The sequence below is a fragment of the Fukomys damarensis genome, unplaced genomic scaffold (genome assembly GCF_012274545.1).
Source record: "Fukomys damarensis isolate Sample0158 unplaced genomic scaffold, DMR_v1.0_HiC HiC_scaffold_26, whole genome shotgun sequence".
In the NCBI taxonomy this organism is placed as follows: Eukaryota; Metazoa; Chordata; class Mammalia; order Rodentia; family Bathyergidae; genus Fukomys; species Fukomys damarensis.
In genome coordinates, this window is record NW_022900938.1 from 33881019 (window position 1) to 33905758 (window position 24740).

General features: G+C 40.5%; 1 pseudogene; it reads right to left on the reverse strand.

Annotated features, from left to right (window-relative positions):
- Window positions 1-781: 781 nt before the first annotated feature.
- LOC104850170 lies at window positions 782-23695 on the reverse strand (annotated as a pseudogene).
- Between the last annotated feature and the right edge of the window lie 1045 nt (window positions 23696-24740).

The following is a 24740-nucleotide window of genomic DNA, read 5'->3' on the forward strand; positions in this document are numbered from 1 at the left end:
CTTTTTGTGTTGACCCTCATTTCAGTACCACCTGCCCATACCTTTCCCTAGACTTGACCAACAGAGCTACCAAGCCACACCCAGCCCCCTTGCCCTTGCTGTCCTGCCTGGAACTCTCCTCTGTGGAAAGATCTGGTTTTGTCTCTATCACCTCCTCACAGAGCCTCATCTGGTGTCTTTCTCTAAGGAGCCACCTAGTCAGCTTCCATTACATCAGCTTAAATCAACTCTTCACAGAGTATTTATTGCAATCTGACATTTTCTTACTTCTTATTTTAACAAATGCACTTACCATTCATTTATCTCCAGTAGAATCTATCTCTCATCTGCATCTCCTGTGTTTAATACAGAATTTCATTTTAGATCTCATATAGTAGGATCCTAATACTTATTAATGGGTGATTAGGTCAATAACAAAGGTCATGGCTGATAGTCATTCAGGAACAGTGTCTACTGAGCACCAGTAGTATGCAAGATGTTACCTTATACTGCACTAAAAAGCCTATTTGTGACTCAGGTGTAACATGCACCAAGCCAATCCATTTAATCTTGTGGGAAACCATGTGGAAAATAAAGGAAAAGGAATCAAGGGCCTTGCTTCCAAGAAGCCATAAATGCTTTCTGCCTCGTGGCAGAAAAAGGAATATACATGTCAGAAATTCAGTGCTTTGCCTGAGCCCAAGAAGGGATGAGTCGCAGGAGACTGGGATCTACCCATGCCTCTATATATTTGATTGCATGGTTGATCTGCCTCCTTTTGTCTTTTAGCTGAAGGAGGAGTTTAATGGATGCTGGGGGTCAGGATGATCATGGGAGGTCCAGTAGCATCAGATGCCCTGGGCGGGCTGCAGGTGTAATGGAAGTTTAGATCCTCAAGAACAATCATTGTGACTTTAGGACTTAAACTATAGAAAACAGTACAGTGTAGAATTAGCCATTTACCTTAGTACAGCAAGGAGTGTGGTGTAGCCACAGCACAAGGGGGGAATGCAGGGAACACAGAGAGAGTGGCATAGAGGCCAAAGACTAGCTTTGTGACACTGGAAGGCAGCACCTAAGTGAGAGTTCTGCTATAGGAGCGAGATGCCCCAAATGCTCTGTCCAAGTTGTACCTCAGTCACAGTCCACCAAAAATGTCTCCCAGGTCTCAGAGTTCTGAACGGCCTCAGCATTTCAAAGTTCATGGAAGCCTCAACCAGCAGTTCAGACTCCTGTACCAGGTGGGAATGGGGGACAGATGTGGGCCTGAGCTATGGGGACACAAGTCACCAACACGGAGACAGCTTTAAGTGGCTGGCAAGCCATGAACATCCAAGACTTAATAACTGCTTATGATCATGCTTGATTTATCCTGCAGATTACCCTCAAGAAGCAGAAAGACTTTGAAAAGAATGAGGGATAGAGGGCCAAAGTTATCCAGGTGGAGCAGCCAGCTAGAAAGACTTGAGTAGAAATGTAATCTAATTGGTCTTCAGAGGCTGGTGAGACCTGGGGACATTTGGTTACATGCCTGCCAAGAAAGTTCAACAAGCAGGTTCAGACTTACCCAGTTGGGAGGCAATTAAGTAACCAATGCCAAGGGGGAGCCAAAGGCAACAGTGGGTAAAACAACAGCCTATTGTAGAGTTCAGTGCTCCATGGGCTGAAAGGATAGCACTCCAAGCCCATCCCAGCTCTGCTGCTGCAGTGAAATAGGCATAATCAATTAACACAATTCTCTATAATTGTTCTGCCCAGTACTACATTCTGCACAAGTTTACAAAATATGGAAATGAGTTTCCTTCTTTTAGTTTCTACAGAAAGGATCAAAAGATCTGTGACAGAAGAGTTCCATTGAGACTGGATCTATGGAGTCATCTATTTCAGAGTTAAATATGAATACATGTAACTGGTCTCTCACATTGCTAGCAAAGACATTTAAGCTGAGTTTATCAGAAGGCAGAAGCTTTAAGTCCTCAAAAGCCTAGATGGGATCTTGTGCATATTAGGTACTCAGCATTTGTTGCCCAAAAACATCGAATTCCAAGAAGAAATCCATATTCTTTTTGACTGAGGAGCTCATCTCCATCATCAAACCATAGAATGTGGTATGAGAGAGACGCCTTGCTAATCTCATGAAGAGAATCAAGTGTTTTCTTCTAACCATCTCAGGAAAAAAAAAAAGTCTACTGAAACAGAAGAATTAAAGTTTAAAAAAGTAGGTAGGTAATGAAATAATTTTATCTTCTGTCATGGTCCAACAGCTCCAACAGCAAAAAAAGAATCCCATATTTGGTTTTATCTTTATTGGAAATCAGAGGGGAGTACACCTGTGTGATTGTGTTCTGTTTTTAGAGAATGAGAAATCATAACAGTCTACGGCCACACTGGTTAGCACTGAAAATGTAATTGGTGGAGTGAAAGTTCATCAGTAGTCAAGCTAGAAACTGATTAGCCATTGCTGAATAGCCTAGGAATCTCTGAATAGTTGTAAAAGAAAACAGGGAAAGGAAGTACAGGGAGGGCCTGGAGTTAGGGCGATGTTCACAGGGTTTCCAGGTGTTGGCTGCCTCTCAGTTACCCTTCCTTAAATAAGCCTCTCCTGAGACCAGTCTATAGAGTATCTGGTCACACTGGCCCAGGTGAAGTCCAGGCAGATCACCAAAGGGTCTTGGAAGTCTGCTCATTTCAGTGCTTGTTGTTGAAGGATCCTCCCATGGACTGCCAAAGGAACTCAGATGATCTTTGAATTGCAACATCTTGTCAATGCCACCATTGCTTCACTCCAGCTGCTGTGACTGGGAAAACAATGTCTCTTTCAGGAGATGTATAAGTCCTTACAAGGCAGCAAGCCCTTCTCAAGAATTCAGGCTACCAGACTTTGATTTCAAATTCATAAGGCATGTGGTTTTCATATATCCAGATTTCTTAGCACACCATCCACTCAAATATTCTGCTTTCCTGCCCCCAAGTACTTCAAGGGTAGCCTTTGTTAGGGTTTGGTCCTAGCTGTTGGTTGGGAATATATAACCTCTCTAGTTTGGTGGGAAAATCAAAGTTCTTTCCATCCACTGTTGCTTCTGAATTGATAGTGACTCATTTGTGCTCATTAACTTTAGAGCTGAAGGTGAGTCATCATGAGCAATGCAAAAGATGGCTTTATAGAACCTGAAGCCTCAGGTTTAGGAATTAAAAAGCCAAGTCAGACGTAAGAGGAACAAGCCAAAAGTCCTTAACCACTCACCCCTCTAGCCTGAGCCCTCTTAAGCCTTAAATAAAGTTAATCCAGTTTTTCTCCCACCGCTTTTCATTTTTATTTCTCATTACCAATTAGGCCAGAAGCAAAATAGTCAAAACATTTCCAGCAAAGCTGAATTTTCAGAGTATTTACAGTCAGCCTGGAAACAGCAGGTAGTAGGATTAAAGGATTTGTTTTATCAGGAAGGCAATTTTCCAAACATCAGCTTTTGGATGTTGTTTAAGGATACAAATATATAGTCTTTAATGGGACCAGATCTCTGAACCTCAGGAGGGTCTCCACATAAATGAGATAAGATCCTTAATTCAAAGGTGTTGCATTCCAAGAACACTGACAGATAGGTATTCCAGCCATTGGGAAGGATGCCTACAGAGGAACATGCATCCCTGGGAGGTCACAAAAGACTTGGCAGGCTGGAAAATGCTGTCACACCTAGCACTAAGCTAGAAGGACAAGATTCTTGAAGCATAACGAACTTTTTCAGCCATGGAGAGGCATTATCTAACAGGTACATTAAAAAAAAAAGTATGGCTCATTCTGCTGGGGTTCAAATCCCATCTTCTGCTCCACACTGGCTAACCTTAAGCAGGTTACTTAAACTCTCTAAGCTAAGCTTTCTTACTTTTACAGTGGCAACAATTGTATTAGCATCATGATAATGTTATAAGCAAACTCCAAATGGCTGCTGATTTAGAAGCCTTCTCTGCAGACTTCAGATCACACCAATCCTCTGCTTAGGTCCTAGTTTCCCATCATCGAGAGGAAAACCCAGGACTGTATAGCACCATGGAGGTCTGTGTTTTGGCTAGCTCTCTGGTATCTTCCTGTGAACTTAAATGGTGGGGTGGGCAGGTTCTGGAGAGATACAAATCATTTTATTGGTACAGGGATTATTACTTTACCAATAATTATCATATACTGAGTGATTTTTGGAGGTGAGGGTTGCAAAAGTGAATGGAAATTTTGTAAGTTGCTTTTCAAAAAGCAGAGCATCCTTTTTCCTGAAACACATAGAAGTAAAAGTTGTAAAAACTCTGCACAGGCCGGGGATCTAGTTCAGTGGTCCCACTGCCTGCCTAGCAAATGCAAGGATCTGAGTTTGATCCCTGTACCAAAATGAATAAATAAATAAAAGTTCTACTATAAAGAGACAGGGACTTTGTTCCCACAAATTTAAAAGCTTTGGACTCTCCAGTCCCATCCCACTTTTTACCTTGGTCTTGCTTCTTCCTTATAAGTGGCGTGCTTTTAGGAGGCTTTTTAATTCTGCCCTTTTCATTCATAAGTGGATCTACAATTCAGTGAGCAAATGCATGAGGCTAAATGTGCACTGCCTTAAGTTTATCGATGTCCAGGTTTTTTACATATTTTCCTCTAATAAATAACACCAGCACCTTTATTTGTCCCATCCAGATATTTGGGGGAAAAACCAATTTAACAAAATATTTTGTTTCCTGAACTTCAATAGATAAAGATGCCATCAATCCCCAAATGGAAGTATGGGCCACCCAGGCAGAGCTATACAGGATAACTTAAATTCAGATACAAATTCATCAACTGGTATATGGAAATTCAAACAAGAATCGCCATGGGTAATATCTAAAATGGGATTATATCTACAGTGAAGATTCTAAAATGCATCAAACAAAAGTTGAATTGATAGCATATGCGTAAACCATTGCATTGATTGTGTGCATAAAATTCTTTAGATCTTTTCTTAAAGGGTTTTAGTTTCAATCTTGGAATCATTATTGAGACTTATTTCTGGAAGGAAGCTATGCTCACCACTATACCACCAATGCACACGGGACTTATTTCTGTACTCTGTCAAAAAGTCAGGGTCGCAGAGAAGGGTTTAGAAAGATCTGGAAGTATTTCCTTAACCAATGTCAAAGATATTCAAAAGTTTCATGCATTATGATTCCAAATCATTTTTTACCCCAAAAGAAAACTCAAGAATTCAAGTATTTTCAGCAGGGAGCAGTAATATAAGAAACTTTGTATTTGTTTATGTGTGTGTTTAAATGAGCAAACATACTTCTACATTTCTTGTACCCTTTTTTGCTTTGGTAAACATAAGCCCCAAAGGGCACATTTTAAAAATGAACCCTATCTCTAATTCACAGACTCAAGGTTTGAGGAATTTAGTTACCCTCAAAAAGAAAAAGCTACAGCACAACTCCCAAGTACTATACTCTAGAAACCCCAGGTTATAATTGCTTTACTTTCTTCAGGGGATAATGTGTACAAATAATTGGGTGACCAGGAATACTTGTGTGGCCTACATGTATGTCCTATGTCTCTATCTCTTTTCAGGGATAAAAGGGTGAAGATGTCTGTGGGTTCGGCTTGCATGAATGGTGTCCTTTCTTACTTAGGCTTTCTGAACTTTTTTTGTGTGCTATGGATCTTTTAAAGAGCAGTCTAATGAAGGTTATTTTTCAGAAAAAAAAGTCCTAACAATCCTAAAATAAAATACATACAATTAGAAAAAGTCAATTAGATTGAAATACAGATATCAAAATACTAAAAAACAAATTTACATTATCTTGACACTTGTACCTCTTTATTAACAGTTTAAGTAACAAAGACAGTGGAAGATCTAATGACTACGGCAATTTTGACAGAATGCTAAGTGTTAACAACATTGCAACAACTGTAATATGCAAAACGTGCGATTTCCTTTGGTGATAGTTTCAAGTACTGCTAATATTACAGGTGTATGTTGTCTATGATGGAAGAAAATGTTTAATTTCAGATTGGATTACTGCAAACGACAGTGTAATTTTTCCCTTCCCAAGATCACAGACCCCACAAGCTCTGTGGGTAGACATATCTTAGGGTTAAAGCAAGTATACTAAAGGATTGCTTTAGGTAACACATAAGATATCAGTGCTCACTGGAGACCATACAGACACCCACTCAGGTGGTGTGGCGGTGACTCACTGCAGACTATGGGAAGCCAGCCCCTTGAGCTTGTTCACCACCATAGCATGAGACTAGCATCTTGCCTTGCAGAAATATATGCTCAGTGTATGTTTGTTCAACTGGATGAAGAAAGAAACAGAAAGACAACAGAGTAGGGTTGAACTTAGCTTTTTTATGGCCCTGCCTGCCATAACACTCTGAGGCTCCCTGACAAATGCAGAAGCCAGCTTAGATTCCTGTGGCTACTAAGTGTGACCACAGGAGACAACATCGCCAGGGGGGTAGAGCCACAGCACAATGCGGAAGGGTGTGGTAGAGGCCAATGCCCAGCACCAAGATGGAATTCTGTCCCTTAGATAAGGATCCTGGGCAGAAAAGGGAAGTGCTATAACCAGTGACCACAGAATTAATCAAAGGGCAGGGCAGCAGCTGAGGTGCCCAGCTGTTTTTCTCGTTGCCTGTCTGTCAGCTTGGGCACTGAACAGGAAATTCATTCATCAGCACCACAGCTTCATGAGGAGATTCTTTATAAGCTTTATAGGCTTGAAGACCTTCTGTGTTTCTGACAAGTGTCATTGGCTAAAAGTATTGATTGAAGTACCTCTACCTCTGTCCCACCTATACCACCATGAAATGGAAGCAGAAAGGCTGATTTCAAAGCCTTCAACACCATAGTACTCAGTGTTAGAAACTAAGAAATTACAAAACCATAATGTAAAGTGTAAGCTGTAGACTAGATATGCCTGAGCGAAGTTAATTCATTTGACACATTTATCCAGGTTAACACTTTTATATTCTGGAGGACTCATTACATAAAAGAGTGGCAATAAAAACAGCTGCCATTTCAAAGACATGCCTACTATAGAGTTACCTTATGTAATTTTACCTCATTTAATCCTCCCCCAAACCCTGAATCATACTAGTTACTAGTCCCTGTGTCATATAGAATGATGCACCCAAAAGCTACATCTACCTGCCCAGAATCTGGAAATGGGTTCTTATTTGGAAAAGGGTCTTTTCAGATAGAAATACAGAAAGGATCTGGAGGTGAGATCATCCTGGATTTGGGGGAGTGAAGGCTAAATTCCATGTCAAGTGTCCTTATCAGAATAAATGGCATAGAGAAGAACACTGAGGAGAAGGCTGGGTAGATTAGGCTTCAGACTGATATATCTCCAAGTCAAAGGATACCAAGGGTGGCTGGCAAATCCTTGACACTGGGGACGGAAAAGTCCATTCAAGCCTCCAAAAGGAAATAACAATGCAGCCACCTTGCTTTCAGACTTCCAGCCCCCTGCACTGCGTGAAAGAATCAGTTTCTGTTGTTTTAAGCCCCAGGATTTCCTCCACAATCTCAAGGCTCTGAGAATTAGGAAACATCATTTTATTATTGAAAGTTGCCCCAGTGAATCTGGCCAGATCCTGACTACTGGTGTGGCCACCTGGGTCAGATGTGTATACCACTCTGCTGCCTGCTCTGACAAATAACTTTGGCAACCCAAGATGAAATAATGCTGTTCAGATAGCAATGGTTTGGGGCAAAGTTTAGCTAGAAGCCTACAATTGTCCTGTCTGGGTTTGAGGCCAACTTTCCCACTTAGTACCTATGACCAAAGGCAAGTTACTTAAACTTTATGTATGTCACATTTTTTTCTTCTTTTGGAAAATGGTGAGAATTCAAGAGTCTAAGGAGATGTGACAACAAATAAAATGTGGTATCCTGAGGAGATCCCTGAATAGAAAAAGACAAAAATTAAGACAATCTGAATAAAGTATAAACTTTCAAAAATAATGACATATCAATATCAATTTGTTAATTGCAGCAACTGTATCATACTAACTATAAGATATTAATAAAGTATAATAGGAAAGTCTGGATATGGGTTGTGTGGGAAATGCATATGAATCTAAAATTAAATATTTTTAGGTGCTTAAAATATCACCATCTCTCCTTACAAACTAAGAATTTAGAATAGTGCCTGAAACATTGTAGAAACCCTTGTCAGGTATTATCTTTTACATTTATTATCAGGACCAAGGAATTCATATTTCTAATATTCCATGAAACAGACTAATCTTTTAAAGGTCTTATATTCCTGTGTGTTTAGAGTGAAATTGTTCAGAAAAGTTATTACAACTGTAATTTTGTCTTATTCCAAAGGTAGGTAAAGCCAAACAAAATAACTAAACATTCTTTCATACTTTGGATTTTAGATCTCTTCAAACTGTGATTTCTGGCTACCATATCACTACTCACATCAGGTCAATGAACAAAACCCAGTTTGTTTGTCTGAGAAATAGGAAAAAAGGAAGGCTTATAAATTTGTATCTTTTAAACATGTCTTTGTGTTGTTCCCCTTTTATTACCTTTTAAAAAACACCTATGCTGTATTTTTGCTTAGAAAACCAAGCCGAATGAGTTGTAGCAATTCTTTTCTCTATTTTGATATCCCACAAGGTGAACACATGACACATTTCCTATATGGTCATTTAAATTCCCACAACAATGGAAAAATAGCTCTTTTGATAAAACCAGTCATTGTAAAAAGTGAATGTTTTTTCATGAGAATGATCAACTCAATAGAGGAGAACCAAATTCTAGCAGATTATTCTCACCTTGTATGACATCTGTATTGTTAGATACTGAGAAAGCATCAAAGAAAACAAGCTTGGAACAAAATGCTGCACACTTTCTCACCCGAAGGGGTACTTTATACCCCAAGAAGAGAATGCTGCAAATTTAAGGAAACTACTCTTCTGGATCCTCCACCAGTAAATGGATAGATAGACAGACAGGTAAATCAGAGCTTGGAGGCATTGTACCAAAAAGGAGCAGGCCAAAGGCAGGTCCACGTTGTGCCTAGAATCCTCTGGCCAGAGAAGGGGATATCATAGGAAAGTAGTGCGTAGTCAGGCTTAGAATCCAATTCACAAGAGAAACCAGCTGTGTCACTCCACTAAAACTGTAGTGCCTGGATTTTTTAAGCAGCCAAGGTTAAATCCTAGGTTTGAGTTTGGAGATTTATAAGGAAGCATCATTACACGAAGTGCTTTATGTGAATTATCACCAACACGGAGCTGCCCTCTGGACTACCTTTAGCAGCAGTCTCTAAAGGTTTTGAATTGAAAATTATATTCACAGGCAGCAACAAGAAAATAGATTCACATCTGGGTTTTCTTAAGAAGTTTAGTTGCACTACTATCATCGGGCAACTTTTAAACTGGATTCTGGGCTTCCTTTTGAGTAGGCTGAGTAAAATTCCACAGATCTGTCAGTGTATCTGTTCTCTCCTCTAATACTCCTGAACCTGTAGTAAATAAAAAGGAGTCCAGAGATGCCAAGAAGTACACAAAGAAAAAGGTTTTTCCTAGGAACAGGGTTCTGTTTAATTGTTAAACAAAGATTAGCAATTTCCTTCCCTGTGGAGCCTCCTGAAGTATTTACTGGATTAATGAGTATCATGAATTTCTGATGGAAGGGATTTAAAGTCTATATTAAATAAACTAAAGGAACAGTTCATTTATCTGGGCAAGGATTAAAAGCTTTCTTCAGAACACAGTTTGGGAAACTATGGTTCTCCACTAGTGACATACATAAAAATAAATTGTCCTGTCAGTCAAGTTAACATTTAAATCCTATCTTCCTTATCCTTAGCTGCCTAAAGTTTAAGCCCTAAACCAAGTGGCCACAAATGTCCAATAATCCACCACAGTCCACCAAGATCAGGGCTGACAATTTCATCAACATAGGAGAGTTGTCCCCCGCTAAAACTTCCCCCCAAGTTTGCAACTAACAGCAACTTTCTTTTATCAAAGAAACTTTTAACATCATGTTTTGGTTGGAACTTTAATACTTCCAATTCATTACTATTCAGAAGAAAGGATTCCCCTCCTGACTTTAATGTTAAAACTACTGTTGAGCCTTTAGCCTTTGTGTTATACCTGAGTGTAACAGCCTGTCACCTTCACAACAGTGAGAGGACCCTTGAAGAGGCTGCTGGGATTATCCGAAAGCAAGGTTCCACCCAGAGTAATCCTGTAGCAACAAAGACAGCAGGACTGAGAGGTGTGCTCACTCCCTCTCTCAAAGGCACTCACCTCTGACAGCTTGGAGCCACATTTGGTCTGAAAGTAAACATGTGCAATGATATATAGATTCATTATTTCTGTTGTGATGTAAAAATGCAGCATACCATCTTATCTCATTGTATTTGCTTTTAAAAGCTTTTCTTCTTTCTCCTCTTCCAATTCTTGAGACATCACTGACTAGTTTGTTAGAATAATTTATTATTTAGCCTTTTTAGGGTAGTCTTCATTGTGCTCACTCCTCTATTCTATTTGATTTTGTGTATACTTACAAACAGAATTCAGTGAAGTTGGCATCAGAAACAATCAGGAAAGTCCATAAAATTGCAATAGAAAGTCATAAATTTCCCATGAATCTCCTCAAGTATGTTACTCAATCACTGGACATATTCCTCCCAGCTTTTTAAAGAATAACAAACTTTTTAGTGCTGCATCTGCATAAATTACATCTTTAAGGCCACAGGAAGTCTGAAGTTCTTCTACTCTGAAAGGATTTTTATTAAAGTAAAATATACTGGTCTTACCTTCCTTCTTATAGTGGCCTAACGAGGAATGTAGATAGATAAATAGGTAGAAGGATAGGCATTAAATCTGTTAAAGGAGACTTTTGCTACCGAAACTGAGCCTTGCTAGTCTACCAGTACAGCCATGGAAGGCCACAGGGGGATTTCCCAGGTTTTCTTTTGCTCCCTGGATGCAAAGTCATGGGGAATTCCAGAACAGAAGATACTGGCTAATCAGACTTCCACTGTTCTGAAGGAATGCTTACACAAGTACACAAACAGTTGCACCACAGAGCCTGCATAGTTCCAGGCTTTCTGATTCTTCCCCAGAATACCTTTTGCAGATCTGTGACCCCTCATGAGTATATGTATGATTATAGGAGAGCAGAGCTCACTCTGACTCTGCTGGTAGATAGACAGTGCACCATGTCCCTCAGATTGGCTGGGGAAAACTGCCGGTGATGATGGGGTTAGGAGGTGGGGCTTCTGTAACTTTTACAAACACTCTTGACACTTTGGTTTTACTCCCTCTCCAAGCAACTCATAAATATATCCTGTTTATTTTAGAAATGTATCCAGCACACCCTCCACTTTTTACTACTTCCCTTGCTTTCACCATATAGTTCTAGCACTCATAATCTCTGGATTGAACTGTTGAAATAGCCTCTTGGCTCCCATCCTTGCCACCTCTGCTGTCCAGCCAGGGTGATCCTTTCAAAGCACAAGTTACATCATGTCCAACCAAAACTCCATGAAAGATCCCCTTTTGGGGTAGAATACAAATCTGGAGGCCCACCCATGGCTGTCCAGGCTCTCCCTCACTAGCCTGTCTTCTAGTTCCTCTTTGCCCTCACCCACTCTTGCTGTTCCAGCCTCTCCAGCCACCTTCCCGATTCCCAGACATTCCTCTGCAGACCCTAATACTCAGTCTCCCTATGTCACTGACAACTCTTCCTTCCAGACAGCCATGGGATCCACTGCTACATTTCCCTAGGACTCTGCCTAAATGACACTCCATCGGAGAGCGTTCTTGACCATCCTATCTCAGCCACACTCTGACTTCTATCATTTCTTAATTTTCTTAGCACTTATCACATCTTGACATCTTTGTATATTTATTTTATCTCTCCCACCAAAATATAGGCTCCAAGAGACCACAACATTATTATCCCAGAAAAGTGTTTAGTACATATTATCATGTCAAGACATAGTTGCTAAGTGCATAGATGGATGAATCAGAATCCATTTTTACTAGTAATGCCTCTGCCTGTTGGAGCCTGGAAATAAGAGATATTTATTTCTTTCTCATCAGAAAAAAAAATTGCTCAAAATCAAGAAATGCTGACCCTTGGTTAGACTACCTGCCTATCTTTTAAAATAAAAAGAATTGCAAAGCAATTTTGCAAACTGTGAATGAAAGAAGTACTTGGCAATCAATGTCTGTTCACAAGGATGTCTTGTAGTGACAGACCACCTCTCCTCTACTAGGAGGCAGTTTGCTTATAGGTTGAAATAAAGAGGCATGAAGAGTCTCTTTCTTACAGTCAAGTCAGAACAAATTTATACTTACTGCTGTCTTCTGGAAAATCTCATTATTGGATATATTCTACAAATGGAAAGACAGAAAGAGCTCAAGACTTTTAGAATTGGAAATCATTTCCAAGCCACGAAGAGCATAAAAGATAGCTGCACTCAAACACCAGGAGTTAATCTTGAGTCATTTTGCTGCCACCGGAAATGCCCATGACCATCCCCTCCTGGACTTCGTGCCAGGGCTGGCTCTGGCTAGCAATTTCAGCTTCACCCGAAGGGCCTGGCCACATGCTTTGATTGCTTTTGTTTTCATGTGACTTGTACTAGACTTCAAACAGAATGACTAAGAAAGGATTGTACAATCCAGGCTCACATCTTTGTCTTGTTTTTGGTGGTAAATGATCCACAGGATAAACAAAGTGACAAAGAGACCACTACAGAGCCAGGACTAGAATGAGAGGTCTAGAGATACAGAGACAAATGTATTTTTAAAGTTTAGAATTTCTTTTCTGCTCTGTGAACATCTCTTATCTCCCAGGAGGCAGATTCCGAATTCAGGCTGTAGGGCAGGACTTGCCTTCAGGGCTCCACTGCTGTCTCCAACCAAATGTCTCTTATACTTTGCCTCCCTAGTAACAGTGTGGTATTGGCCAGGTTGTGCAGCTTCTCCCTGCCCCAGTTTCCTCATCTAAGAAATGGAAGTCAAAGAGTTCCTATTTTATAGGGTTCTGTGACAATGAAATTGGGGAATGCTAATAAAATATTAGAAATGACTGGGAGTTAAGTACTTAAGAGAGCTAACTGCATTAAATGGTAATCCTGAGTGAAATCAGAGGGGGTTTACCAAAAAGCAGACACGCTTTAACCCAGGCCTCTAACTTGCATAGGTGTTTGGCAGTAGCTGGAGCTGCAGGTACCTCCAGGTGATAATGGGAAGCCAAATTACCGTCAGGAGGCAGGCATTCCTAGGTAAGCATTTCTGGTGAATTGCCTAAGATGATATCATATGCAACACCCACAAGTTAAGGGAGAAAAGATTTATTTAGCTCAAGTTTGTAGAGGTTTCAGCCCATAGTTGGCTGGCTCCAAGGCAGGGTGGCATCGCAGAGAAGAAACAGGTCATGGTGGACAGAAGGTAGCAAAGCAACAAGGGATGACCATGGCTCTTTCTATCCCTTATATCTTACCCAGGCTACTTAGATGGACAGCACTCACACCCTTGATCCTAGCATTGCACCATGAATCAATTCCAGTGTCACACACTATAGATCCAGCCACTCTGAAAAAGCCCCATCTATACCCTTATGAGGCTTTGGGGAACTGAGGCAAGCCATAACAATGCTAGAAACACCAGTAACTTGCCAAGATTGTTTCCCCTTCATTTGTAATAAAAATACTACATATTTACACCTTAGTTACTTCCTACTCTGCATTCCTTTTCTTAAAGACAGCCTTTAAATCACAAAATTTTCAGGCCTCACAAATATGGATTCATCACAAAGGAGCATAATTAAATCTTCACCATAACCCTGAAAGTTAGATGTTATCATTATTTCACAATGTGGACGTTAAAATTCTGAGATACATACTATCTCTACAAACAGGAGGACCTGGCAGGGCTTCAGTTTGGATCCAGGCCTCTCTACATCCAATGAGGACAATAATACTAAGTGAAATGAACCAGTCACAAAAGAACAAGTACAATGTGATGCCACTTATACGGGTCTGGACATTAAATTTGCAAAGACAGAAAGTAGGATAAGGGAAAGGGAGAGTGGTTAGTTGGTGGATACAGAGTTTCAGTTTGGAATGATAAAGTTCTTGAGCAGCTTTGTGGTAAGATTTGCACAATATGTCATCTACTTAATGCCACTGAATTACACACTTAAAATGTTTTAAATGGCAAATTTTAAAGGGATGAGGATGTAGCTCAGTGCAGAGCCCTTGCTTAGCATGTGTAAGATCCTGGGTTCATTCTGCAGCCCTGCCAAAAAATGGTATGTAGAAGGGGGTGGATTTTATTAAAAAAAAAAAGGATAGTCGAGCCTAGAATGTTGGGCCTGAGCCACAAAAATATTTCTCTAGCATTTAGTGCATTGTGAGTAATATGCCACAGGATGACAGGAAGCTGTTACACATGTTACACATGCTTCTTTAAAATAGTTTTCCTTGGTTTCTTCATATGTGAGGCAAAGATATACGCTTCCTGGTTCCTTGACTTCCGTGTTACCATAAATAAGCTGGAGAATTCTGCAGCTAACTCATAATACAAGACAACAGAGAGGTACATCAGAGGCAGACTCAAAGACAAAGCATTCATTTATGCTGTCTTCCTTTAGCTACCGACTGAAATATTCTGGCAGAAAGACATTTGGAGGTAGAAATCTTGTCATGAAACAGGTACTTGAATGAAACAGGTAGCACACCAATAGCAGCCCAAGCTTTGCGGTCATTACTAAGGCCCTGAGGGTTCCAAATAGTTCCTAGCCGGTTTTACTCCATGTCTCAACTCCCAGGAGTGCTATGAGGGGCCCTGGGGCAGACACAGCTGGGCTTTAGACTGTTGTTCTTAGATGAGGATGAGTGACTGGGTCCAGAAGAGACCTAAGCTAAATGCAGTGAGTCAGACATGTGTAGGTGGCTTCCTGAAGACACTGCTGAAGACAGCTTATGCTAAATCTCCCAGGTAAAGGCCAGCTGAGGGCCTGAGTGCACAGCAGCTGCTTCCCTCAGCCCTCTGTTACTGTGTTTACTCCACCTGCCCTTCAGCTCAGACCGCCAAATGGAGTTAGAGCCTCCAGGCTGGGCTCTGAGCTGCCGGAATGGTAGGATTCTGTTCCATAGGTTTGGCCAGCCTGTCTGAAAATACAAATGCTGTGTCAGGATCTTTTGATTGTAAGAAATATAAAGATTCAACCACCACAAGAAATGGGAATTTGTTGTAAAATACACATTGCTCTAAAAGAGATGGGAGTCTAAAGAAAGGTAGGAAAAGCCGGGTTTTGGAGAGATTCAAATTGAACATGTATTTGAGATCCACGTAGCTCTAGATTTTGGCCATGTTCCTTTTCCTCAGCAGAGTGAGTTGTGAATCTGATTCTAGTGACTTTTAGTTCCTATGCCCCCTGGATCTTCTCTACTGATTTCACTAGTGATACTCTTAACCTCAACTTTATTTTGCACATGATGTAGCTTTCTTCTGCCTTGAGTTTCTGCTTTCACATAGCTGCTGAGTCCATCTAAAACTGACTTTCTCCTGATGCATCATTTTTATTCCCTCCAGCCTGAATTATTCCCCCACCTCTGTTTATCTCTCTCCTCTCTTTCCATCCTGCCAGCTTCACCTCCCATAACCAAACTCCTTATGTTCCATCTCAGTTCAAATTCAACATACAGTGGTCCCTTTTGATCCATAGTTTGACTTTCTGTGCTTTCAATTATGTGTGATCAACTGGAGTCCAAAATATTATATGGAAAATTCAAGAAATAATCTGTAGATTTTCAGTTGTGTACCACTCTGAATGAAATCTTGCTTACTCTTGTTTCTTCCTATCCAGAATATGAATCATCCGTTTGTCCAGTGTGCCTGTGTTGTATATGCTACCCACCTACTAGCCACTTATTAACTATCTCAGTTATCAGGTCAAGCGTTGTAGCTCCACAGAGCTTCCATTCAAGTTACCTTTATTTCACTTAAAATAGCCTTTAAGTACAAGAGAAGTGATACTGACAATTGGGACACGCTAAAGAGAAGGCATGAAGGGTTTCCTTTAAGTGAAAAGATGAGTTTTCAACTTAATATAGAAAGAAAAAAATGTATGCTGAAGTTGCTAAGATATAATGGTAAGAACAAATCATCTATCTATGACATTTACGAAGAAAGAAAAAGAAATTTGGGCTAGTTTTGCTATCACACCTCAAACAGCAAAAGTTACAGCCACAATGTATGAATAGTGCTTAGTTAAGACAGAAAAGGCATTAAGTTTGTATATGTGTATATGGGAAAAAGCATGTATATGTAGGGTTAAGTACTATTCATAATTTCAAGCATCCCCTAGGGTCTTGGAACTTATCCTCAAGCATAAGGAGAACCACTGTATGCAGCAATAGAGAAGAATAATCTGGTTGGATAAGGAAGGCATGGCTTTAATTCAGGGCCTTTTAAGTGTGCTGGCGGCTCACAGACCGGCTGTTCCTTGGACAAGCAGGACTGCCTCCCTCCACCGTGGTGTGGACAGTGTGCTTTCCAGGAGAGGGCACCAAGCACTCTATCTTCAGAAAGCAAGACTGGTCACCCCTGCTCCCTACAGTTACAAATTATCCAAAGCAGTGTAAATATGACAGCAAAGTGGAAGGACGTGCTTTTTTTCCATCATTCTACTTCATGTGTTGCTTAAATTCTTCCCTGCATTTTCCCTGCCCTGCATTCTAAGCCTCTTCTCAGCTTTCACTACAACCCAAACAGGGGACTCGTTTCCCTGTCCTGGTTGTATTTTGTGCTGTCCTAACCCATTTATTCATTTGCTCATCCGTTTACTCAATATCCTCGGAGTGTGTACTTACTTATTATCCATTGTAATAGGTGAAATACTAGACAATGAAGACATAAAATTCATCTCTCCACTCCATAAATATTAACTGACTACTTACAAGTGCCAAGCATGTGCCACTTGCTGGGAACAAAAATAAAACTAAGACACTGCCCCTGCTTGCTGCATAATAAGAATTCAATTAATATTATTAGGTAAATGAATGCCTTAAGAGAACTCAGTTTACTGAAGAGAGAGGAAAGTATTTAGACAACTATAAGCAGAGTAAAAAGGATATTTTGGGGATTGTCCACAGAAAGGGAGGACTTGAAAGACAGAAAAATTCTGGCAGAAAGTAATGTCTCTGCTGAGCCCTGGACAATGAGCTGAGGTAGCCAAGGGAAAGGAATGAGAGGGAGAACAGGTCCTGCACATGTTCAAGGCCTGGAGATCAGGGAAGAAATAAATATCAGAAGAGCTGCAACTGGGGACCAACAATAAATACATTGGTGCAATTATGATTTTTTTTTGTACCAGGGATGGAATTCAGGACCTTGTGCTTATGAGGCAGACACGGTGCCACTGAGCTAAATCCTGGCCCACAATTATTATTTTTTGGGACTGGAATGAAAGTCTTCATGTGGAGTACCAGGGGCACTCAATTTAAAGGTCAAATTCAATTTCACAGGTACTCAGTTTCATAGGCCAACTTGGGTTTTGAAAGTTCTCCCAGGGCCCTGTTGCTGCCTGCATCCAGCTGGCATAGGGGCATGAAACAGTACACACCACTCCCGCTCATATTCCATTGGCAAGAACTAGTCAGTGGGGTTCTCTTAACTGGAAAATAGCTGAGGATTTAGCTTGCCGGCAACCATGCCTGCCTTGTAGGTGCAAGGTCCTGAATTTGATCCTGAGTACTAGAAAAAAAAAAAAAAAAGGAAAAAATATTAGCATTCCTTTGCACCAACAATGGACTCACTGAGAAAGAAATTAGGAAAGTAATGCCATTGACAGTAGCAACAAAAATATAAATACCTTAGAATTAACCAAACCAAAGAAGTGAATGATCTCTGCAAATAAAATTACATCACTCTGAAAAAGGAGGTTGAAGAAGACATCAATAAATGGAAAGCTATCCCCTGTTTCTTGTTAGGCAGAACCAATATAGTCAAAATGGCTATACTGCCAAAACGGACATATAGATTTAATGAAATTCTAATCAAAATACCAACAGCATTCCTCACAGATGTATAGAAAACAATAAAAAAAATTCATGTGGAACCAGAAGAGACCCAGAATGACAGAAGCAATTCTGGCTAATAATAGCAAAGTAGGAGTCATCATACTCTTAGATCTGAAGTTGTATCACAAAGCTACAGTAATAAAACAGCATGGCACTGGCATAAAAACAGACATGTGGATCAATGGAACAGAACAGTGGAAGCAGAAGCAACCTCAGTCACATTCAACTATTTGATATTTGACAAAGGGGCCAAAAACATGTACTATAGAAAAAATGGTCTCTTTAATTTATGGTGCTGGAAAAATTGGAACTCCACATGCAGAAGATTGAGTGTAGACCCATCTCACCATGTACCAAAATAAAATCAAAATCAATCAAGCACCTAAATGTTAAATCAGAAACACTTTACCAGAAGATAAAATAGGTAAAACTGAAGATATTGGCATAGGCAAGGACTTTCTGAACAGAACCCCAAAGGTACAGGAAATAATGCTGAGAATCAACAAATGGGATTATATCAAATTAAAAAGCTTCTGCACAGCAAAGAAAACAACCAACAGAGTGAAAAGATAACCTACAGAATGGGAAAATATTTTGTCAGCTATTATTTGGACAAGGGGCTAATATCAAGAATTTAAAAAATTAACCCCCCTAATAAAAGACCAATAAAAAATGGACAATTAACATGAACAGACACTTCCCAGAAGTAAAGATGGCCAGTAAATACATTAAAAAATGTTCAATATCTCTGCTAGTTAAATAAATGCAAATTAAAACAACACTGTGATGCTATCATACTCCAGAAAGAATGGCTATCATCAATAAATCAAATAAGAACAAATACTGGCAAGACTGCAGGGGAAAAAGAAGGCTTCTCCATTGTTGGTGGGAATGTAAACTAGTACAGCCACTATGGAAATCCATATGGACATTCCTCAAAAAACTAAAGTAGAAATTCTATTTGACCTAGTCATCACTCTTCTAGGTGTCTTCCCCAATGAATTAAAATTATCATTTTACAGTTATAAGTGCACATCCATGCTTATAGCAGCACAATTTATAATAGCTAAATCTTGGAAACAGCCCGTGTGCCCACTAACAAATGAATAAAGAAAATGTGGTATTTATACACAATGGAATACTGCTCTGCCGTGAAAAGAATTAACTTGTAGCATTTGTAGGCAAATGGATACACCTTAAAACCATAATGTTAAGTGAAATAAATCAGACACACAAGATTAAATATTACATGGTTTCTCTTATATGAGAAGCACAAAATATAAAGAGCAAATTAAGAGATAGATCATGGAAAAGGGAGATTGTTTTCAAGTGGGAAAGGAAATAAGAGATGGAGGAGGAAATAAGAGGGAAAAGGGAAGAAAAGAGATGTTAATTGAAGAAAAAAATGGAAATAGAGCTTTTTCAAAAAGGAAGAGGAACATGAGTTGGAGAGGATAGGGGAGGGATGGGAGGAGAAGGAGACAAAAAAGAAGTAAAATGGGTTAAGTATATGCGCCAGCTGCCTCACAATAAATGTCATTATGTAGTGCAAACATGTACTAAAACAATTGGTAGAAATAGCAAAAATGGCGTTTGGCATTATGGAAAATACAACATAGAGTTCCTCAAAACAATAAAAATAGAACTACCATATGATGTAGCAATAACAGTACTGGGTATTTATCCAAAGGAATTTTAAAAATTATGTTAAAGGTACATCTGCATTCATAAGTTTATTGCAGCACTGTTCCCAATACCTAAGATAAGGAATCAACCTAGATGTCTGCTGACAGGTAAATGGAAAAAGAAAGTAAGGTTATTACATATACACAGTGGAATGCTATGCAACCATAAAAAAGTCAGCAACATTCTGTGCTTTGCAGCAACACGATGGAAGCAGAGGATAATATGTTAAGTGAAAAGGTAAGGCATGGAGAGACAAACACCTGCGTGTGCAGTTAAAAAGTTCGTCTCAAAGAAGTGGAGAATACAGTGGTCACCAGAGCCTGAGAAGCCATGAGGAGGAAGTGCTCAAAAGAGAATAGCTTGTGGATAGAGGTGTAGCTGATCAAGAGTAATGACTTCTATGTGCTGTAGCACTGAAGGGTAACCGTGGCCAACACAAATTAACTGGCTATTTCAAAATATCTGGTAGAGAAGATTGTGAACCTTCCCAACACAAAGAAATGATATATTTCTGAGATTATGGGTATGTCAATTATCCTGACCTAATCATTTCATATTGTATACTTGTATGAACTGCTACATTATAAATCAAAAGTATGTACAATTACTGTGTTCATTAAAAATAAAAATATATTTTAAGAGAATATTTAGCACAAAGTAGATTCTCAGTGAATATTTTGTTAAATGAATAACAGCTAATACTGCATTTTAAAATGGGGGTAATATCAGGAACACTGAAATTCATGTCTCAGTCTCTCTTCTTCAGGCTAATCAACTGATTTTATATAGCTGCATTTTCTCCCAAAGGCTTTTTTTTTCTAACTTTAATAATTTTGATTTCTCATTGCAGGATTCTTATCATGTTCTTCCAGGTTTTGGCATATGGTAGAATTCAAAATTAAACAAAGGGATTCTAGAAGAATCTCAAAGTCCATAGTTTGTTTTCCCCTCATTACAGGTTTCCTGGTGCTTGCCTGCAAATATACCTTTGAAATATAATCTTCTAGGACATAAGCCCCACCTCAGAGAAGCCTGACTAGGTTAGGCAATTTAGAGGGACAAAGTATTTGATTCTTACCTTATACAACTTCTACAAATCCCCAAATTCTCTTCTGGATCTGTTGGGGAGGAAAATAGAAACCACTTCACAAATTTAGCCATTGGTTGTATATCTTCTGAGCTGTCACTCTGATTTCACAAATACCTCCTATGACCCACATCATAAGCTAAAAGCTGGAACAGCACATTAGGTACTTCTGCCCTGAGGGGGTTAGGCCCCTGGGCCTTTGGTCAGGCTGACCCCCACCTAAGAAAAGTGTCCCTAGCACAAGAGGAGGCAGAGACCAGGAGGAGAGCCTGTCTCAGTGAGACTTCAGTTTCTAACCCTGAGAACCTAAGGAATTGGGAAGCACACATGAAGGGAGATGGGGTTAAAGGATATTAGATTTTTATTGCAACTGAAGCAGACTTGGATAGGATGGTCCCAGCCTTGAGAGGGGATTGCCTGGCAGTTGTGGGAGCACTGGTCGCAGAAGCCCTGGCCACAGGTACAGTAGTAGTGGTGCTTGGAGAGCTCGACTTCTTCTTTCATTTAAATATATATATATATGCACATATATATATAAATATACATATATATTTTAACAGTTTCTCACTATGTAGTTGAGACTGATCTGGAACTCACTATATAGCCCAGGCTGGTCTCAAACTCACAGTGAGCCTCCTGTCTCAGCCTCCCCAGTGCTGGGATTACAGGCGTGTGCCACCACGCCTGGCTTATTTAACAAAATATTTACTGAGCATCTATTTTGTGCTTTCTTTTAAAATATATTTTTTTTATTTTTCAACACAGTAGTTGTACATTTTTTAAAATTTATAATGTAGCACTTCAATTCAAGTATACAATGTGAAATGCTTAGGCCAAGCTAATAGACATACCCATAACCTCAGAAACATATCATTTCTTTGTGTTGGGAACATTCACAATCTTCTCTACTGTTGATCTCTACTGTCTTCTCTACTATCCTTGCAGCAGTTGTGGAAATGCAGGATTTCATGGTCAGGCACCCAGTACACTGGCCTGGCTGCCTCCTTGGACAGGCCTAGTTGTATGTCAGTCGCTGTCACCTTGGCTCCCAAGGTATTCTGCACAGCCTTGCCCACCTTCTGAGCAATGAGTGTTCCACCTTCATCTTCTAAAAGATGCCTGTGCCTCAGTAATATCTAACCGGGCATTCCTGGTGTGGTGGCAGTTGTCACACACCCACGTAGGCACAGGTCTCCAGCTGTGCTCAGGCACTGGCCATGTCTTGGACAAACAGCTGCCACAGAAACCTTCCCCACAGCCCTGGCAGCAATGCTTAGTGTTACTGTCTTTAAAGGATGCCACACACTTGTGGCAGTTCAGGGTCTGAGAGTTAGGCCTCCAGTAGGCAAGAGCGATCTGGCCTGTCAGCTAAGAAGTCATAGCCTTGGTGAGCCTAAGTCTAAGCTCAGATATCAACTGAACCATGAAGTTCATCCCATTCAACAGGCACTGGGCAGCATGGCTATTGTCCTTCAGAAACCCATCAGTTCCAGGCCACACCACTGTATCCACAGGGTCTTGGTTCCCAAGCCGGTGTTGACAGCTCCAACAGACCACCCCACAGTTAGGACATTCCATCATTCCTTCCTTCTCATGGTTTGTACTGTTCTTACATCCAATCCCACAGGTGAGGCACATGGAGGAGCAGGTGAAGTACTCATCTGGGAAGGAGCTATATGCCATCCTGCTATCAGGAATTTCACTGCTGAAGTGGTTGCTCAATACCTTCAGGGCTTTGAAGATGAGCCCTGTGTGCCAGGGAGAATGGGTGACACTGTTCTGTAGCTGCTGCTCCAAAGCACACTGGCGCCCAGAGAAGTCTGGGGAGGGTGGAGATTGTAAGTCCTTGTTCCCTTGTAGTGAATGGAACCAAAGGCTTTGGGGAAGTGGCTCAGCTTCCTGAACCAGTCCTGAATGAGCTTCTCCGGCCCATCGGAGGGGAGATCAGAACCTAGGAGATGAGTGTGCATGGTCTCATGGGAAATAAAAGCTGCAGGGCCTGGAGTGGATAAGGCAACATCCAGGCCACAGCAGTCAGTGGTAGTCTTAAAGTCCTTGGTGAAGTTCTTCATATAAGCTTCCGAGGCATCTCCAAGGAATTTGAAGAAGTCATTATACAACTGATCCGCATGAGTTCAATAGATGATGATGTATGATTCCCTGGCTTAGATTCACTGTAGCCCCAAAGAGCCCTTCCATGTTTAACCATGCACTCTGTGGACTGGGTCACAGGCTGCCCATACACCTACAGTGGAGGGGAGGTTTTGAAGACTTCATAGCTACAAAAGAAAGTGTGGTTGAGGGTATGCAATGTCTCATACCTAGTACTTCCAAAAATGGAAAGCACCTGCAGATGCTGATAGGGTTTACAATTGAATTTCCTAATAAAATCATCTTCATTTGTTACATGAATCTTTTCATTTTCATTTACTAGGAGGAAACTCACAACTTTCTCAGTTATTGTCTTCCTTTTGGTCTTCTTATCCATCTCTTCCACCTTCAGGGACACCTGGATCTTACTGGGATCGTACATGGTAGGGGGGTGTCTACTCTTGCTGCCTCCAAAATAAATTCTCTCTTGGCACTCCAGGCACAGGTTGTTTTTGCAGCTCCTGCACCTCACCAATGCCCTCTGCCTAACTCCTGGAGAATGCCCACTGGGGCTCTTGCAGATGTCACAGTAAGGGACATGGCCAGCTTTCAGTCTTATCTGCTCATGGTTTAAAAGGTGTTCCTGTGGATGGAGCTCCTCCCATCAGAGACACTGCTAATTGCTTCATTAGTCGCAGTGCAGGTGTAGCTTTCCTGGGGCGTCAGCCCTGGATTCAGGCCCTTCTCTGTTAGGGATGTCTGGACACTCATGACTCAGACTGGTAAGACAACACACCCACCATGTAAGAGTCACTGAGCTTTCCCAAATAGTGGAAAAAATGGCTTTGAGTCCAAAGACCACACAAAACTTCCGCAAAGATCTGAACATTTTATAAAGGAGGAATTGTCCTATTATAATTTTTTATACATTCACAAATATTCAGATTTTTAATTTTCTGCTCCCTCTTGCATTGGTATTGGTGTTGATTTGGTTTGACGGTTTCATCTTCAGTAAAGTGCAGGAAAAAGATGCAGTTGAAATGAATTTGATGGAGTCTTTGATGACAATCTGAGAAAGGTGTGATGTGTTACAGAGGTGTGCTCACTGGTGGGCCTCAGCTCAATGTTTTGGTAATGAAATAAAGTGGTCAGGAGCTTTTCAGAATAATTCAACCTCAAGTCAGTATTTCAGGGGATCCCCTCAGGGCGTCATGGATTCATCCTCATCTCCGTCTTGGACCCCTCCTCCTTCCTCACCTCCCTGACTTCCTCCTTTCCTATTAATTGGGATCGGCTGCTCAGAGTGAACTTCTCTCAGCTCCAACAAACCTGAAGGTGCGAGCTGTGCCCTTGAGTATGATAGGGTTCAATCCTATAATGCTTTGCTACTGAGCTACCCCCAGTCCTAGAACAGAACTTTAGAAAGAGTTTTGTGTCCCTCTCCTGAGGGGTTCAGAATGTTGGGCCCTATTGTTGCTGTCGTTTTTAGACTATCTTATTTTGACCCATTATGACTTTCATACACTTTATTTATTTGTTTGTTTGTTTATTTATTCATTTATTTTTGGTATCAAGGATTGAACTTGGGACCTTGCACCTGCAGGGCAGGCAGTGGAGCCACTGAGCTAAATTCCCTGCCTTGCACTATATTTATTTTTAATATATCTTTTTTTATTGGTTCTGGGGGTGAACTTGGGTCCTTGCACTTGTGTGGCAGGCAGCAGAACCACTGAGCTAAATCCTCAGTCCTTTACTATAACTTTTAAAATAAGAATTCTATACTTCTGGAAAAAAAATATCTTCATTCAGTTTGAAA